Raw genomic sequence first — 19,267 nt, forward strand, 5'->3', positions numbered from 1 at the left:
CCTTCCCCACCCTGCCCTTCAAGGAGACAAAGCAGACTAGGAAACTTTAGAGAATATAACAATTCTCAGGCCGTATTTATTTAAAACCACATAAACACGACATAGAAAGAACATTATCATATTTTTTTCAGGATTGTTCTTTTTGCATCCTTATTTACAATACCTATTTACAATATGCATCTCAAATTTGATGTGGCAAACCTCGTACAAAATTTAAATTCTTAAAGGAGTCATGGTTGACCTCCCCCAGGCACCTGTGGCATCAACTGCAGACTGGGGGCTGTGTTCCCCCCAAACAAGTTACACTTCACAAGGTGAAACTCACCTGTCCCCTCAAGATAGAGGAGGCATGGGCCAGCATGAAACTGTCCCCCAAAACAAACCATGCCAGAACCAACCCTAAGAAGGCATCTCCCTTGACACCGGATGGGGATGGTCCTGGGCAACCAGGATATACCTTGGTCCCCTGGCGCAGACTCCATCCCCCCAAATTCCCAGGGCCATGTATTGGAGTACCGTGTGGGGAGGGGGCTACAGACATTCGCGGCAGCCGTTATACCAAGCCCCTTTTTCTGCAGCCCAAAGCACCGCCACCCTGGTTTGAGCCAAAAGGCTTCTGATTCAGTCTTGAATTCGCTTGCACTAGTATTCTTGATGCCAAGGTTGTCCACCTGCTTAGTGCCCAAACATGACTCTTTACCTCCCCCTCCCAAGGTGCTCAGGCTGTGCTATCCACTGGGGATGGGTGGTTGGGACAAAATCCCTCGGAGTCCTGCTGGAGGTGGGCACATCGACAGTCGTCAGGGGCAGCCAGGTCAAGAAACCAGGTGACGGTGTTCGGGACTTGCAGTCCCTTTTACTCTGCCTAGCTGCCCCTGCTGACCACCCCAGGAGCCCAAACCATCCCCCCATCCACCAAAAGGCTCACCCGCGGGGTGGGTGTGAAATTTAAAAATTGCGCAGTGCCCACCGTTGGGCCGCCACCCTGGACCGGTCCGATCCGGGCTGCAGCTGTCATGGGATCGCTCTATGCCTTGACACGCCCCTCCCCCTGCCCAGATGGGACAGAGGCTTACACCATGGACACCATATTGCTGGGGTAACTCAGTGCATTAATAACATGTGGGAACTGTGATTCTGCATGCAATGGGGGGGTCAGTGAGCATATGGACGAGGTCAAAGATGTGGCAAAAAAACTAAATATTCTGTATGTTTTTTTGTTCTTTCACTATCAGGTAGCTACATATACAGTAACGCGCAGTTGAAGTGAAAAATAAAAAAAGTAATTAGTGGGAAATTCACTATAGTACATTATGAAACCTCTACCACTACACTCCCTATGTCTGTGTGTAACCAGAGAGCCACAGAATTAAATCTTGGTTGGTGCAGTGGAGAATAGTGACGTGTATTTTTTTGTGCTACAATACACACAGCATAAGATAGACTACTAAAGGATGCACAAAAAGGTTTAAGATAAAATAGTGCTTTCAAAAAATAAATTTTAGTAATACTCAGACTACAGGTAATGCAATTTTTTTACATCACTCTCCCTTTAACAATTACAATCACGCACTTCACAGCTCAGTTGTTAACTGTTTGCACTACAACTCAAAAAGAAGAAATCTTTGTAATCGCAAAGCTTTGAGTTATCCATCAATTAAAGCCAGTTCAGACTCCCAAGCACCCTTTACATTTGCAGAGTAACTAGCTGTGCACGTCTGCATTTCTTTCAGGCAAGCAGGCACCCTGACAGGAAGGCTTGTTTAGCTGTCTGTCCGGCTTTGGTCTCACACCACAGGTGATTCACTGAATGACACTTCAGCTGAAGCATTTAAACTATTTGAATTAACCATCCCCAGACGTTGTCTTTTTAAAAATGTAGGGGAATGGTTTTTCATAAATCCAGAAAGAATGGCTTGTTGTACACCTCCAATCCCACCCACTGTGACTGAGGGTATCTCATAAGAGTCTAATGTCTATTTACCCTACCCTCAGGGAAAGCTACACCCTTGTATGCTGTGGCACAGGAAGAGGGCCAGTGGGGTTAACTGACAAAGCGTTGTGGCTGCATTCAGTGAGTTGCAACAATCGCTGCAAATTGCTGCAAATGTAATGGGGCGAGTTAAGGGGACAGAGCAGCAGTCAGGCCTGCAGTGTGCATGAAGACAGTGTGGGATGCCGCTTCCACTCACAGTGTGACTTTTGGCCATGGACGTCATTTAGAGGTCACCAGGGGTACGCAGCTGTGACCCCTGCCTTGCCTCTTGTGACATCTGGCACTGCTTTTGTAACATCTGGACTACAGGATGGCAAAATCAGTGCCATGATCACTGGAAGGGACACCCTTATCTGTGTGGAGCACCACCTTCCTTTCTGCTCATTTTTATTATGCTAATAGTGAATATGGTGCATTATTCACTATTAGCATAAGAAAAAATGAAGGAGCAGAGCTGGAATGGAACCTTCTCTGGCAGCTGTGGTAAGTAAAATAAAATGCTTTTAAATGTATGTTGTGAGCATGCGGCTGAGAGCTTGCGTCTGTATGTCTGAGCGTGTGTCTGTGTGTGTGTGTGATCGTGCATGACAGTGAATGATAGGTAATGAGAATGAGGGAGAATGATTGAGATTAAGGGGTAAAGTTGTCAAAGTGAAGCGAACTGCCTTGTTAAGCTATTTTCTTTCAAGTGCAAACATTTTTCACACTGTAAAGTTGCCTTAAATTAGTGTAAATAATACCTTGTGCTGCTTTGCTCTACTTTGCATCACAGGGGCAAGCCATAGGTATTATATTGGTGTTCCCGAAATTTGGTCTCTAGTTGGCAGAGGTATGCACCCTGTCCAAGTATGGACCACAATCCTAGTCAGGGCAAGTCACAACACAACCTAAATTATCCTGTGCTTGCCCTCTGGTAACTTGGCACGGAGCATGCAGGCTTAACATAGAAGGCAATGTGTAAAGTATTTGTGGAATAACTCATGCAGTAACACAGTGAAAACACCACAAAAAGTACTCTACACAAGTTTAGGAAAATATATAATATTTATCTGAATAAAATAAGACCAAAACAACAAAAATCCAATATGCACAATTCAAGATATCACTTTTTATAGGTTTAAATGAGTCTCAACTCAGAAGAATCAGTGGTTTGATCCGTTTAACACACAGTACCTGGGATGTGGCAAAAATAACGACAGAGAGGGGCTGCAGAGGAGGAGATGCGTTGGAAGATAAAGCAATGTGTTGGTTTTTCTGACACAGCAGAGGTGATGCGTCAATTATTTCCACTCGATTTCTAGGAGCGCAGACATTGTTCCTCACTGATATTTTGACGCAGAGGGACAATGTGTGGAAAATCCAGAATGTTCTGGTAGGAAGCAGCAGGTGCTGCTTCGAACCGGTAGGTGATGCAGCAATGTTTCAGCCATGAAGCAGGCACTGTGTTGATTTTTGCAGGCATTGCGTCACTTTTCATGACACGCTAGATTTTCTTCTCTTTTGTGAAGGGTTTAATAACGATGACACTTCAGAACAGGATGCAAGCTCAATCCAAGCCCTTGGAGAACACTTGTGGAGGAAGGCAGAATCCTTTCAGCAGAGTCAGGACCAGTAAGCAGCAGGGCAACAAACGGGCCAGCAGTCCTTCCAGCAAAGCAGTCCAGGTGAGACCTTTGTGCCGCCAGGTGGTCCCTCTGACAGAGCACAGGTGTAGATCCAGAAGTGACTGAATTGGTGGGGTCAGAGACCTAGTATATATACACCCAAAAGTGCCTTTGAAGTGGGGATAACTTCAAAGAATGGCTTTGAAGTGCACAGGTTCTCCTTTCAACACAGCCCTGTCTACCAGGATCCATGTGTGGGGGGTATCCGTCCTTTGTGTAAGGACAGGCCACTGGCCTTTGAAGTGTAATTGAGAGCCCCTTCTTGCCCAGGAAGACCCATCAGCATGCAGATGAATGCAGATGCAGCTGAGTGTCCTGTGTTTATGGCTGTCTGGGTGGAATGCACAAGGGAGCTGTCAACAAGCACAGACCAGACATGGATTGGAGACAGGCTGTAAAGCACAGAGAGCAGTAAGTGCAGAGAAATGCCTACTTTCTAAAAGTGGAATTTCTAAAATAGTAATGTAGCATCTAACTTCACCAGTAAGTAGTATTTCTCACTAACATCCCAACCATGCCAAACATGCCAAGTCTGTTCCTCTCAGATCAGAAATTACCACTTAAAAGCATATAAGGGTATTTCTAATGCTGACCTATCAGAGGAGCAGGCTTCACAGTAGGGAAAAACGACTTTGGGGGTGTTCTACTATCAGGGCATGTAAAACTTATAAGTGCATGTCCTGCCTTTTACTTACATAGCACCCTGCCCTGTGGGTTACCTAGGGCCTATCTAAGGGGTGACTTATATGTAATAAAAGAGGGCTTTAAGGCTTGGCAAGTCGTTTTAAATATTAAGTCAAAGTGGCAGTGAAACTGCACACACAGGCCTGGTAATGGCAGCCTGAGACATAGTTAAGGGGCTACTTACATGGGTGGGACAATCGGTGCTGCAGGCCCACTATTAGCATTTAATTTACATGCCCTGGGCACATCTAGTGCACTTTACTAGGGACTTATAGGTAAAGTAAATATAGCAATTGGGTATGAGCCAATGTTACCATGTTTTGGGGCAAGAGCACAAGCACTTTAGCACTGGTCAGAAGTGGTAAAGTGCGCAGAGTCCGAAAACCAGCAAAAATGGAGGGAGGCAAAAAGTTGGGGGAAGACCACTCTAAGGCTGTCAGGTCTAACATGCTATAGTTGAGGGTTTTTGAGGCAAAGCCGTCTCTACTAAAAATGTTAGACAGGGATTTGAACAAAAAAAAACTTTTTGGACGCACGCATTAAGTTGGAGAAATGTTTTAAGTTATTCTAACGTTTTACACATTGCATGTGTGTTGCATTATAAAGCACACATCCAATGTGTGAAAAGATTCAAAGTCTGCCTAGGCATAGTATTTTGTACTGAAAGGCTAACCTTCAAGTACAAAAACTATGCAAAATATCAGACGCACACCTTTCCACCATGGTGCAAAGGAAAGTGAATGCATGGTGTTTGCAGCCTGTTTGTGCACCAGCACTGGATAAAAGAGCAGCAGTGCCATATCTTAGTAGACTGCACTGCTCTCTTCCCCAGTGCAATCTAATGAAGCAACTTTGCTGCGCTGTATGGCACTGCTTTTTTTGGTAAATGTGGTCCTAAGTGTAAGTGAGTATGAGTGAATCAGTGGGTGAGAAAAAGTGAGCAAGACAAACCCTGGCTGTGGAAAAGTGAGAGTATGGCTGTGAGAATGAATGAGAATGAGTGTGAGGCAGTGTAGGCAAGAACGCGCCAGTGACAGTGAAATAGTATAACTGTGAGTGAGCATGGCTGAGTGAGTGCAAGTGAGTGAGAATGAATGAGTGAGAGTGAGAGTGTGAGTGTGACTGGGTATATATAAGTGAGTATGAGTGAGAATGTGGCATTATGCTTTTTAGTTTATATGAGGATTATATTTGGTGTGCCAAGACATGCCAAGAATAACTGGATAACTAGGGTGGAATAAGTTGGGCAATAGCAAGCACATCACAAGATATATTTTCATGATACCTTGCTATGATGACCTTAAGGCTGTCCAGTAATTAATCTGGAGGCACTTAAAGTTCCACCCACAGCTTTTATTCCGAATGAATTTTCTTTTTTGCATAGGAACTATATGGTCTTGTACCTAGGTAGTACATTTACTGGAGGCTCCACAATCAATTAAAATCGGTAGCTTTGTAAGTCAAGTTGACTAGAAGGAGAAAAAACCCAGAAGGGTTTGGGAATTAAGTGGCTGAGATGTCCACCCACTAAGGATGAGTGACTTTCTTTCCCAAGTTCTTTCCTGGTCCTGAGATGTAATTCTGGTCTTAAATAAAATTATTTGGACTTTCATGACATGAGTCTCCCGTTGGAGAATTATATCTACCCCAAATCTCTCCAAACAATGAAACACAAATGCACTTTTTTTCCCTTCTGTACAAAGTTTAAATTCCAGGGGCAGATTATCAAATCCTTAGTCTCCATTGATGAATTTCTGCATTATCATGAAGAAGGGATTTAGGAATCTATTGGCATTTGTAGTTTTAAGGACACAGCTACCTCTATAAATTTGAATAATTGGGTGACAATTCAATTTTTCACCAATTTTCCTTCATGCTGCACCTCTCATCCTCACTGAAGTAACCAAAACCACATCTACAGTGCCTTAACTTTCCTATTTTAATACTCTAACCTAGAAACCCTCTCTGTCTTCAGGGCTCCTATACTTCATTCATGCCCTCAGCCACATAGCCACATAGACCCTCACTCCCTCTTTGATGATGGAAAAAATTGAAGAGAAGTTTATAATATAGAGAAAAGAAGTGAAGGAGAAAAGAGAAGGGATGTAGGAAAGTGGGAGTACAGTCATTTTATTTATTATTGCTTTAGTAGCCCCTCCACTTCTTGTTTTGACAATTTATTTTACCAGACATCTGTTTATTGAAGATTTTCACAAGTCAAAGTAGTTTACAACATAGGACACTGGTAGCATAAGAAAGTGTCCACCACAATGCCACACATTGCAATATTACAACAGTAAATAACATGTTTATGCAGTAAAAATAAGGCAGTCGGATCTGCGTAATCATAGGGTGCTCCGCGAGGGAGCATGTCAGGTGTGGCATCTATGCATGTGTCCACAAGAGACTAAATAGTATAAAATAAGCAACAATAGAGGGCAGAAGGATATATAGCATAACCACCAAAGCGTAAGGATGCCTCAGAGCTTTGTGGGGGAGGGGAGTCCTGGGGCAAGAGGGCAGGGAGGATGAAGGAAAAATGGCTGGGGCATAGGTGGACCAGAGGACCAATGCCACTGTGTCCATTTCCCCATGACGGGGGAATGCCTCATCAAGGAGTTAGGATGCTCTGAGCCAGGGCAGCGTAAAGCAGTAGTATTCCAAGCGAGTGAAGTATTCAATCAATGGTGGCCAAATGCGGCAAATTTTGTGTCAGTGGATGCTATCTTATGGGACAGGAGCAATGGAAGGATCAGAAGGTTTCTTTCAATGAAGCGCTCTGAGTTGCTTGGCAGCACCCAGCATGTGATTAATAAGGCTCCAATCAGTGTGAGTCATCGCCTCCAGCTCTATGAGGCGGATGCCTAGAATGACGTGTTGTAGAAATCGGGAAGGAGGAAACCTAGTGTGTCCTTTGATATGGCCAAGGACTTCCTTCCAATAATTTGTGATAAGAGAGCATGATCACCATATGTGATAAAAGTCCCCAGGGGCCGCGCTGTACTGCCGGTATAGGTCAGAGGTAGCTGGGTAAAAAGTACAAAGGCGAGTCAGCATATAGTACCGTGTCATCAGTTTGTACGCCGTCTCATGCTGCAGCACATTTCTGTAGGTTTTGGGGATGTCCCGACAGAGTGTTTTCCAGTGCTTCTGGGAGATGCCCTCAGTAGTGTCGCCGTGCCATTGCAACTTATATGTGTGAGGCCGCAATGGTGCAAAGTGTTGGAGTACCTGATAGGTGCATGATATCAAGCTCCTAGAGCCATCATATGCTCTAACCTGTGTCTGAAAGGGGATGTAATCCCAGGTTGCTCCCTGAAAATTAGAAGAATGAAGCACCCAGTGGTGCAACTGGCAGTATTGCAGCCAGGCCATTTCAGGGAACACAAAGTCTGCTTTGCATTGCTCGAATATCTTGATTTTCGTGCCACGAAATAAGCTGTATAGGGAAGAGCATTCTCCTGCCCCCAGCTAAGGAATGAGTGAGCCTCAAAGTCCTGGGTGAAGTCTGGGTTGCGGGCAAGTGGGGTTTTTGGAGAGGGGAGGCCCCTTTTGAGTGCAATCCTATCCCAGATCTCGAGGATGGTCCTAGTAGGAATGTCAATGTAGGAGCTTTGTGGTCTATTTGACAAATGTTTGGCAAATTTTAAGAGTTACACACAAGTGCTTTCAACCTTGAAGGGTGTTATAAATCACCTTTTCCTTAAAACTCTCAATGAATTGCTTAAGTTCCCAGGTACAAGGATATAAGATTTTTTCCAATGCAAAATAAAAAAATGAAAATAATTATTTCATGTTATTGTAAGTGAGAAAATTCACTAGGGTTTTTCCTAGCTTATCAAGATGTAGGTTTTTGGCAGTTGCGGGTTATCTGTGAGCTCTCTGACTATTGGTTTGCAAATCAATGTCATGTAGGGCACTAAAAGAGGGTAGCATTGCCACAACAGTGCTTTTCAAGTGTTTATCTATGTCTGGAGTTATAGGATTAATTTCAGATTATTGTGATGGTTTTCCAAATGCGCTATTGCTATCACTATCACTAAGACTTCATTCTTGTTACTCAACATAACCACATCTCAAAGCTTTCTATCAACAGGGGGTCTTTTGTTAGAGCAATGAGAAGTACTGGAGGTTCTGTTGGCTGTAACTCTACAAATCAACTATGTAAAGACTATTTACCTGCAAAAAATACTGTATTCTCCCAACCTAATATGGGTATAATTTTGAATAGCATGGGATCATAACAGATATTACCTCAAGACATAACCCCCTCTCAATTAAACCCTCTCAAATCCGTAGGGTAGGGGCAAGAGTGGAGAGATTCCTAGAGAAGCTAGAGAGACAATGTTTCCTATTATAAGTGAGTTAATCGAGTTCTGCAGTACAGGAACAATTCAAGAGGACTTTCCAGAAGTTCTAAGTGCTTCCTACATGTCATTTAAACTCCCAGCTTCAGTACACAATACAATCCCAAAAGAGCTAGATGAGGGCAGAACTAACCAAAATCGAAGAAGAAGTACTATTCAGAAATTTGCCAAAGTGGTCGCGCTTCTGAGAGAGGGGCTGCACTAGTTGCAAATAAAGATGAAGACTGCCTAGCTGACCTAGACTACCTGATTGAGTGTAACATAGAGAAGCAGATTGACAAACAGAAAATGAAAGAGATATGTGTTCCTCTTCATTTGAAAAAACTGGAGCAATTTTTGTGGACGAACCTCCAGAAGATACATGTTAAAGGCAGTTCCATGGACAAAAATTTAACTGATAATTCAGATAACCATCAAAGGAAAAAGAAAAAAAACACTCCAAAAAAAGAAAGTGAAGGTTTCCTTATCTGATATGTTGTTAGTTTTGTATCTGTAGTTTGGATTTATAAAGTTTAAACATTCACCGCACAGGGATATCTTGGTGCTAAACAAGTCAAATCTAAACCTCATACCAATGAGTAATCGTGATGGCAATGAGCCAACAGCACCATAAATGTTGTTAATCAGGGATGAAGAAAAATGTTACATACAAAATAGTTTTTTACTGTTAAAAATTTTTATTAAAAAGTTTACTTTATAAAACCTGCCATCTTCCCAGCAGTTAAAAAATATGTCAATGGTTTATTCTCACGGCAAGTTTTTAGTTCATTATTGATAAGGTTGGTAATTTCAGATAAGGGATTGTTATCCAGATGGGTATAATTAGAGGTGTTATTCAATTTTCTGAAAACTTCATTAACATAGTGATTCTTATTCATAATCACAATATTGCCTTCCTTCTCTAATTACCGTGCCTTTGTCATGTTGTAGTTGTTGCACGGCTACAAAATGTATCTTAAAATTGATAAACCAAGATACCCATGTCTATATATTCTTTCTAAGATACACAAAAAAGTTCCCTTCCCTCCAGGAAGACCGATTATTTCAGGTATAGGATGACTGACAGAAAGATTTTCACAGTTTGTTGATCTATTCTCACGACCATTTGTATTCAACTATCCATCCTTTAATAAGGACACAAAGCATGTGCTCAATCTCTTATGTGATGTTACGTGGGAGGAAGGGATGCTCTTGGTTACATTGGATGTTGCCTGTCTTTATTTTAATATATCACATGATTATGTCATACAGGCTGTGGAACACTTTTTAAATAAGATACCTATCCAGAATGTATGATACTACATATGATACACTTGATTCTAGAGAATAATGTGTTCACATATAATTATCAGTGGTATCACAGGTGTGTGCGTCCGTGATGGGCTCCAGATTTGCCCCTTCTTACGCCAACCTCTTTTTGGGTTGGTTTGAGGAGAGGCAGGTCTGGGGGCCAGATAGAGTGAAATGGATTCACTATGTCCACTATTGGGGAAGAATCATTAATGATATCTTGATGACTTGGATGGGATCCATAAATCAGTTGCAAGAGTTTGTGACATACTTGAATTCCAATCCTTACAATATGAACTTTACATTAAATTACAGCGATACAAGCATTCAATTCTTAGATTTGTAGCAATGTGCTAATAACAAGACACTTCAGAGTTGTGTGTTTAGGAAAGAAACTGCTTGTAATTCAGTCTTACACATATCTAGTTCAGACTCTAAAAATCAATTGATGACTATCCCATTCGGAGAAATGGTATGAGGTAGACGAAACTGTAGACTGGACAGTGAATTTGTGAAAAATGCCCATGACATAATGAACAGATTTTTGGGTAGAGACCACAACAAACAAACTGTAATGTCAGCAAAAAATAAAGCTTTGAAATTAAATAGGTCAGATACCTTACAGGTAAGAGATTGTTCACACCCTACAGGAGGGAAGTTTTCAAACGAAAGGCCTGATTAAGAATTTGGCGACGGGTTACTCCATCACAAATGTGACGCATCTCCAGTCTGCCATTTTGTTGATCTCCATTGGCTATAATGGAATCTTATTACAGTGGACAGGTGACGGAGTAACCCCCTCCGCCAACCTCTAAATCAGGCCCTAAGTAAGATCCTTCACAGACACTGGTACCTTGTGAAGGAATATAATGTGATTAGTACTTGCGTTTCTCAACATCCGAGTATTACATTTAGCAAAGGATGTACAATAAGTAATCTGATTAGCCCTAGCTGCCCAGGCCCTCGAAACATCATGCAACGGTGGTCGGACGTAACAAATAGTTTTTATAAATGTGGTAATTGTCCAGCTTATAGATTAGCAAAAGATATGGTGACATCCTTTAGTTACAACAATAGCTGATCAGTTAAGATAAGAAATAATAATAATTGTGGACTCAAAATTGCAATATATATTCTTTTGTGTAAATGTGAAACAATCTATGCTGGTAGTACCCTAGGGCCATTACGGTAAAGGATGTCAAAACATTTTAGAGTGGCTAAACAGGGTGATTCAACATATCCTTGTGCATTACACCCTTGAGTGTAAATTCCAGGACTCACTCATCGTTCTTATTACACTTAACTGACAAATGAACAAAGGCTTTCCTCTCTCCCCATTTCATTTCCTTTTTTGTGTCCTATTGATGTATATGGTGTTCTTGTCTTCCTCTGAAGAAGGCTGTGAATACTGAATCCTCTTCTCCCTACTCATTCCCTTTATATGCTCTTGTTTATTGTTCTATTCTGTAACGCATTTCATCTTTCCCTCTCCTCTGGTATTATTTCCAAGTCCTTTAGGCACTCATTCCATCCTCAAAAATCCTCCTCTTGTCCCATTGTCCACTGCTACCATATTTTCCATAGCTAATGCTCCAGCTTCTGTTCTCCACTATAAGTGAGCCTCTCTTCTAATTCTCTTAGATCTTTCTCCTACCTCAGAAACACAAAATCACTCTGCTCTTTCGTGGTACAGCATGTTCATGGTTTAATCTTTTCACTCTGGCTGATCCTACTCCGTGTTATGGTCTAATAAGTTCTTTGGTTTTATGACACAACATCATTAAAAAAAATATTGTGCTTCAAAATTATAATTGCAAAAACATTTATAACCATATTTAACCTTCTTAAACTCCTAAAGAATTTTTTTTTTTTAAACTACAGGAATATTATCATTGGAAACATTAGAAAATCAACAATTTCAAAAACAAAAATATGGACTATCAAAAGGAATATCAAGACAAATATTGAACAAAAATATTGATAACTAACTTATCAGCTAATATATTGATGGAAATATTAAAAACACAGAAATAAAAAAACATACGTCTACATAAAATGAAAAGGAAATATACTGAAATAACTATAAAGTCAAACATAAGTAACAATTTAATTACCATTTTCTACTTATGGTAATACCTAAACAAATTAATAACTGAAACTAGAACCAAGAAAAGTCAAAACCAAAACAGTTAATAAATAGGAAAACAGACCTAATGTAAAAAACACACATGCAAAACATGCTAAACAGATAAACTGCTGTACAGGTAGCCCACAGCAAAGGAGAGTGTGCCTCTGCCTGAGTGCAAGCCTTCTAGTACTTTGGAACCTCACTATACATGGGTAAACAAACTGCCCCCTTAAAGAAATAAAGTGAGCAACCTAACTTTTTAGACCTGAAAAAAGTTCCCCAATCCAACATAGGTCATAAGTAACAATAATAAGCACAACTAAAATTAATAAAACTATATTATTTTTTATTATATTTCCAATACAGAACAAAACAAGAGGAGACTGCAAACCAAATTCAGAGAACTGAAAACAGCTGTGCATTACTGAACACACCAACGTTACACCAGAAAATAAGAAACAAGTGTAAGTATGAAATGTAAAATGTCATAAATGATCAACTCTTAACATTATACTCTTAGACACAATTTTAAATTAAATATATTAAACTTATATTTCTCATACATATATCATTCATGAGTTTCAAAATATCTTATATAGCTACCAAGACTATTTCAGAGAAAGGGAAATCTGGGGTTATACCAACACTAAAGGCAGCACTACCAATACAAAAACTCACTGGAAGTGCAGTAAATAATATTCAGCTGTAATGGTGGAGCAACAACCATAAATGACACTTTCGATAAACAACACTATCATCCACCTAATATAGCTGACATAAAAAAAATTAATATAGTGCAAGGCTTGAAGGAACCAAGCATTAGCTCTTCAGTACCAGAAAGATCAATCTTTTCCTAATGTTCCCAAGGAAATAATGGGACAGTTGCTTTCCTGGCCAAACTTAAAGAGACTTATTACTGGAACCAGATGAACCCAAAGACAAGCCCCAAAAAGATTTGAGGCGATAGATATTCCTGACTACCTAAAATAACACATAACATTGCCTGTGATGAAAACAATGAAAAAAAATAATAAATATCAGCACAGCTACAAATATATCAATTGTAACATAATGCACTATCTGGCTAATGGATGACACTTTTAAATCCTACCTGCCAGGCTTTTCCCAGATATACAATATCCATGGGCAGCACCAAAACACAAGCATATCACTAATTTATGCACTTTTGCCAAATTAACAAAACACTACATCTAAAGAGTTACTAAGAATTATAAAAGAAAAACTATTAATTACTACCCACAGTAGTTAAGGATTTTGAACAGGCAACGATTTTAACAGTCCTCAAAATATATCCTCGCACAACAATACAAGGATCTTATTATCATTTTAATTCAGCTTTATGGAAACACCTCTTAAAATCTAAATAGATATAGAATACGCTGTCATATTCAAATTGCTTTTGAAATCAAAAACATTTTGTGCTAAAATATGTACCACCAACTGAGGTTAAACAACATTGTGATTTTCTATTAGAATCACCATTCTACCTTGCAAAAGCAGAAAAACACACACCCTTCTTTACATGGTTTTAATGACACTTGGGTTAGATGTATATATTATTCAGGGAGCCCAGGCACCAACCCAAGCTCCCCAGACCCAAGTGGAATGTGTGTGACAGTACACTATCCCAGGAAGCAAAATGTAATAATGCAGTGGAAGGGTAGCATAATGTTTTCCAAGGCACTCATGAAAGGAGCCACCCTAACCTTCATGGAAATTAAAAAGAGAACTTAGCTTTCAGGACCTTCATCACATAGCCCAATAATTACGACCCAAACTATGCAGACAAACTCTGCAGATACTTGAAATGATAGATACCAAATTACTAATCTGCCTAAACAAACAAGGACTACACTGTCAAGATACAATTGTCCAAATACTACCACAGCCTACTCACTCATACAAAGCAAAGTTACAAAGCAATTCATGCAAAACTCCTCCATTATAAAAAAAAAAATTTAAAGTACAATTATAATTTATTTACTGCCATTCTGAAAATATTTAAACTATGAAAAGATAACACCATATAAAAAACAGAAGATAAATTATTATTTAAAGATGGTTAAAAACATACATAATACAAGGGAATAATAAAATTACTACATTATTATAACATCTAAAGAAACAAATATCTACAGAAATATGTTTATTATAAAATATAACTATCCCATCAAACAAATTTGACTTTTCTAAAATAATTTAAAATTACTTTTCCAGTTTAGTCACTCCTTGAGCAGAACAGACTCAACATCCATCATGTGCTGCTCAGCATTGGTCCTGGTGAAGCCATTTACATTTGGAATTATAAATTTTTCTGGAAGTCAGATTTCATTTACCGGGAGAACCATCAAGTTAAGGCCGACCAGCTATTCAGCGTAGATGGCTGAGGCTTCAACGGCGACCATGGTCTCCTTTGGTTCTCCAGGCAGAATGTTGGCAAAAAGATTTTACGCCCCAGCTTTTGCAGTTTTGGCTGAAGGAGTGCACTCTAACACCAGGCGATTAACAAGACTGGCGGTGGGCCCCCACCTCTTCCCCATGAGTTCACATCATGGGAGGAGAAGGTCCTGGACATACTGCATCCTGAGGGCCTGGCTGGTATCATCAGAGGACTCGACTCTGGTAAGTAAACAACATTCCCCAGACAGCAACCACTCCTGGACAGCATGCATCCCCACCTCCCTATCACTCCGCAATCCACCCCATCACACACTTCTGCACCCCTCCCAATCACCACACACCTCTACCCTGCATGCCACACCATCCGACTCCCACTATCCCCACATAGTCCCTCCCTAGTGTACGGATACGAATCACAATGCCAAGCACCACAACTCCTACAATGCATCACTCCCTACACATCATAAAATTACAGTCCCACTTCACTGTGGAACACCTGCACGGAAAACCATAGCACATGCAACACCAACTGGATGCTTCAACTGCATTCTACTACATGGCAATAACAGCAATGCCATCTACCATCCTCAACACTCAATGATACATGGCAACAATGTCACAATCCATCCCCCTCAAACAATGTCTACAGTGCTGCATCTGTCATAGCCATCATAGGGAGGCAAGTCAAGCTACTCCATGCATCAGACAAAGATACAAACAAGTACATCTCCACAATATAACTCTCCCAATCCATCCACAGGTACCCTTGCCACTGCCACCCTGCAGAGGATGCCAGAGACAGGCAGCCATCCCCAGGATGAAGACCCAGTGCATGTCTGGACATTGATGACTTGCCTAACCTATCTGGAACAACTGGTCAGTCCACCACCACCAGCCCCACCCTGGACACATCAGAGTCCCCTACCGCAGTGGCTGCAACACCTCAACCAGCCCTTCATCCCCAAACCTGTGTCCCAAGGACTGTTCAATCAGCAGTGTGCCCCACAGTACAGGGACCAGAGTCAAGCCCACACACCCAAGACAATGAAGGTCCTGGTGTAACTGGGACTGGACACAGTCACAGGGGAAGGGGCAGTGGGAGGGCACCTGTGGCCCAAGGGATGCGGCATCAAAGGCAAATGACTGGCCTCAAGGCTATCTTCCAAGTCCTGGGAGTATACCACCAATCCCAGGACAAGATGTGCCAGATCTTTGCAACCTTACAGGAGAACCAGAGCTGCAGAGGGAAAACCACCAGGAGGCTATGCAGCGGTGGCAGACCCTTAATGCCTCCACCCACCGGAAGGCCCCTGCAACTAGCCACATTCCAACCAAGGCCTCCACTTCTGCGGCAGCTAGTGGAATAGAGGCCCTGTCTGAGGAACCACAGACCACCAGCACCCCTCCCTCTGTAGCTGAGGAACCCACACGCAAGCGAGGTTGACCATCCAGACATCCTGTAGGACCTGATGCCAAGACCAAAACCACTGCCAGGAAGTGATCTTCTTCTGAACATTCTCCCTTGTGTGCCGTTGACACACACTGTTGATTGTCCACTGTCATGTCTCTATTTTCCCATTACCCCTTGGATACTGGACCTCGACTACCTACAGCTGGGACAACTGCTCTGATGATTTCACCCACCATGACCCCACTCATCACCCAATGTACTTGTAAATTGCATTAAACACCTTTGAACACAGCTAATGCCTATGTGTCTTCATTTTATAACAAGTACGATTTTGTGTTGTACAACATGTCATTACAGTCAACCCATTGCCCTGCAAAGGTCTGTGAGATTGACTGAAGGGTGGAGCAAAATGCAGCAAGGAGGATAGAAGAGCAGACATCTCCTGAATACATGTGTCAAGGGAGCCACAATCAAGGCAGGAACCAGAGTTGCACCACACAAATGGCCTGCAAATAGACCAAGACAGGGACAACCATCAAAATAGGAGTCAATGTTGGCCACTCAACACACATCCAGTACAATGTCGAGCTCCCTACTGTGACTGGCAAGTGGAATCTCAAACCATATTTCCATGGCAGAACCACATTTCCTAGACATTCATATCCAATGTTCCTTCCCTCACAACTAACAAAACTCAACTAAAGGCAAATTCCACAGTCAGGAAAAGTTAGGTTACACATTCTCCCATTGTGGTCTGTGAGGATAAGCAGCAATAATGATGACACCACTATGTTTGGCACTTCAATTGCAGTTGACATAGCAGTACATGGAATATACAACATGGACAATACTTTGCAGATGTGATGCTACCCAACAGCAGAGTGAAACAAGCACTGACATTTGAACAGTAACACCTGCACTGATGGCCAATATGTCCCCCCAAACCCACCCAGAGGGATAGTTGCACTCAACACCTCCACTGATGACACACACTAGGATGAGCTATGTCACAAGGCAGACAGGAGTACAGGTCACATAGAAAACCGTTTACACACACCTGTTTCTCACTGGAAGTATTGGGGGATCAACTCTGCTCTAGTCAGCTTTATTCTCATCATCTATCTCCTCATCACTTTCTACATCACCATCATCAGCCACTGGCCCAGCTGCCACCTCCTCTACATCCATTAATGGGATGTGATGTCTCAGGGCCAGATTGTGTAGCATGCATCAGGTAACAATGATCTGGCAGACCTTTAGTGGTGTATAGAGCAGGACACATCCGGAGACATGTAGACAGTGGAATCTGGCCTTCAGTAGCCCAAACGTCCTCTCGATGACACCCCTCATCCTGCCGTGGGCCTCATTGAAACAGTTTTCACCATCTGTTGTCAGATATCTCACAGGTGTCAGCAGCCAGGGAAGGTTAGGATACCCAAAGTCACCTGTGTGCACAAAGGTTGGACCCATCTCAATACCGGTAGAGACACAGGGCAGAATGTGAAGAGAGGTGAGATTACAGGGGCACACATAATATTGGACACATACCGATGAGCCAGGCCCTGTCCCGCTATAGTTGTGCCATTATGTGTGGGATGTTGCTGTTCCTCAGAATGTATGAGTCATGCACAGAACCAGGGAACTTGGTCGTAACTTGGGAGTTATATAGGTCAGCGAGACACGCCACCTGGACATTATTGGAGTAAAAGTTTTTCCGGTTCCTATACACGTGTTCATTTCTACTGGGGGGTACCAAGTCACTGTGGGTGCCATCTATGGCCCCTATCACATGAGGGATATGTGCCATATCATAAAAGTCAGCTTCAAAAGCTTTAAAAATTGAGTTATGGTGGAGGATCGTTGACAGGGTAAACTCAGTGGGCACCCATCCACGCACAAGGAAGGACATAAGGAAGAGGTGGAACGACCTAAGGAAGAAGGTGCGTTCCATGGCATCACATCATCAGATTGCCATTAACAAGACTGGCAGTGGGCCCCCACCTCTTCCCCATGAGTTTACATCATAGGAGGAGAAGGTCCTGGACATAATGCATCCTGAGGGCCTGGCTGGTATCATCGGAGGACTTGACTCTGGTAAGTAAACAACACTCCCCAGACAGCAACCACTCCTGGACAGCTTGCGTCCCCACCTCCCTATCACTCCTCAATCCCCCAAATCCGCACATTGGGGGAACCTGATGTAGCTAGGCAGGTGTTTGAGTAAAGCACACAGTACATCCTTCAACACAAGACTGAACATCGGCTGTGACATCTCTGCTGCCATGCCTACTGTCATCTGGAACGACCCTGATGCAAAGAAGTGGAGCACTGACAACACCTGTACTGTAGGAGGGATGGCATGGGGATGACGTATGGCAGGCAACAGATCTGGCTCCAACTGGGGACACAGCTCCATGATGGTCAGACGGTTCAGACGATATGTCTGAATGACATGTCTCTCTTCCAGGGTAGCAAGATCAACTAGGGGCTGGTACACAGGGCATGTCTTATTCTCACCATTGCACGTTATCTGGGAATAGGAGAGAGGATAAGCCAAAAGTTTATGTCTTGAATGTGTGGACATAGTAAATCTATGCAGTAGTCACTATATTTCATCCATGATGCACCTAAAATTCACCTGCAATTCACTAGCTACATGTAAAATGGCAGTTGCTTGTCCTGCATGCACAGGACAGATGGAAGTCACCTCATACTGTGGGTGTTAATTGTCATAGCGGTAGGCGGTCTCCACCACCGTGCTACTCCTCTTTGGATAACATTGTTGCAAATGGGAGATGGGGCCAATGGTGATCACTGCCGGCGGTGACCGTCACGTACGTGGCGGGCGTGACCACCATTTTCTGTATCATAGCTCACTTGATTCCTGACACTTGTGCAAGCAAGAACTCCACTGTGTGAGCTGCTGTGTACTCTCTCTGGGAGCCAGAATGCCACGTCCTGCAGGAGATAGGGCCCCCACCTTCACCCCGGAGGAGCTCGAGAAGCTTGTGGACGGGGTCCTACCTCTGTATGGACAGTTGTATGGGACACCAGAGCAGCAGGTGGGTCTTATGTCACTGTCCTGCCTGATAGTGATGTTTGTGAGGTTCAAAGGCATTGGGACGGGCAGAGGGAGTGGATGCATGGAGATTGGTGAGGAGTCGAAGCGTTAGTCGCGTGAAGACAAGTTAGTATGGCCATGAGATGTGTTTGATGTGTGATGTCCACTGCTGTCCCTGTGATGCCACTCTACATGACTTTGTTCTTCTGTCTGTATCACCCATGCAGGTCAGCGCCCATCAGAAG

The sequence above is a fragment of the Pleurodeles waltl genome, chromosome 6, assembly GCF_031143425.1.
Source record: "Pleurodeles waltl isolate 20211129_DDA chromosome 6, aPleWal1.hap1.20221129, whole genome shotgun sequence".
Classification (NCBI taxonomy): domain Eukaryota; kingdom Metazoa; phylum Chordata; class Amphibia; order Caudata; family Salamandridae; genus Pleurodeles; species Pleurodeles waltl.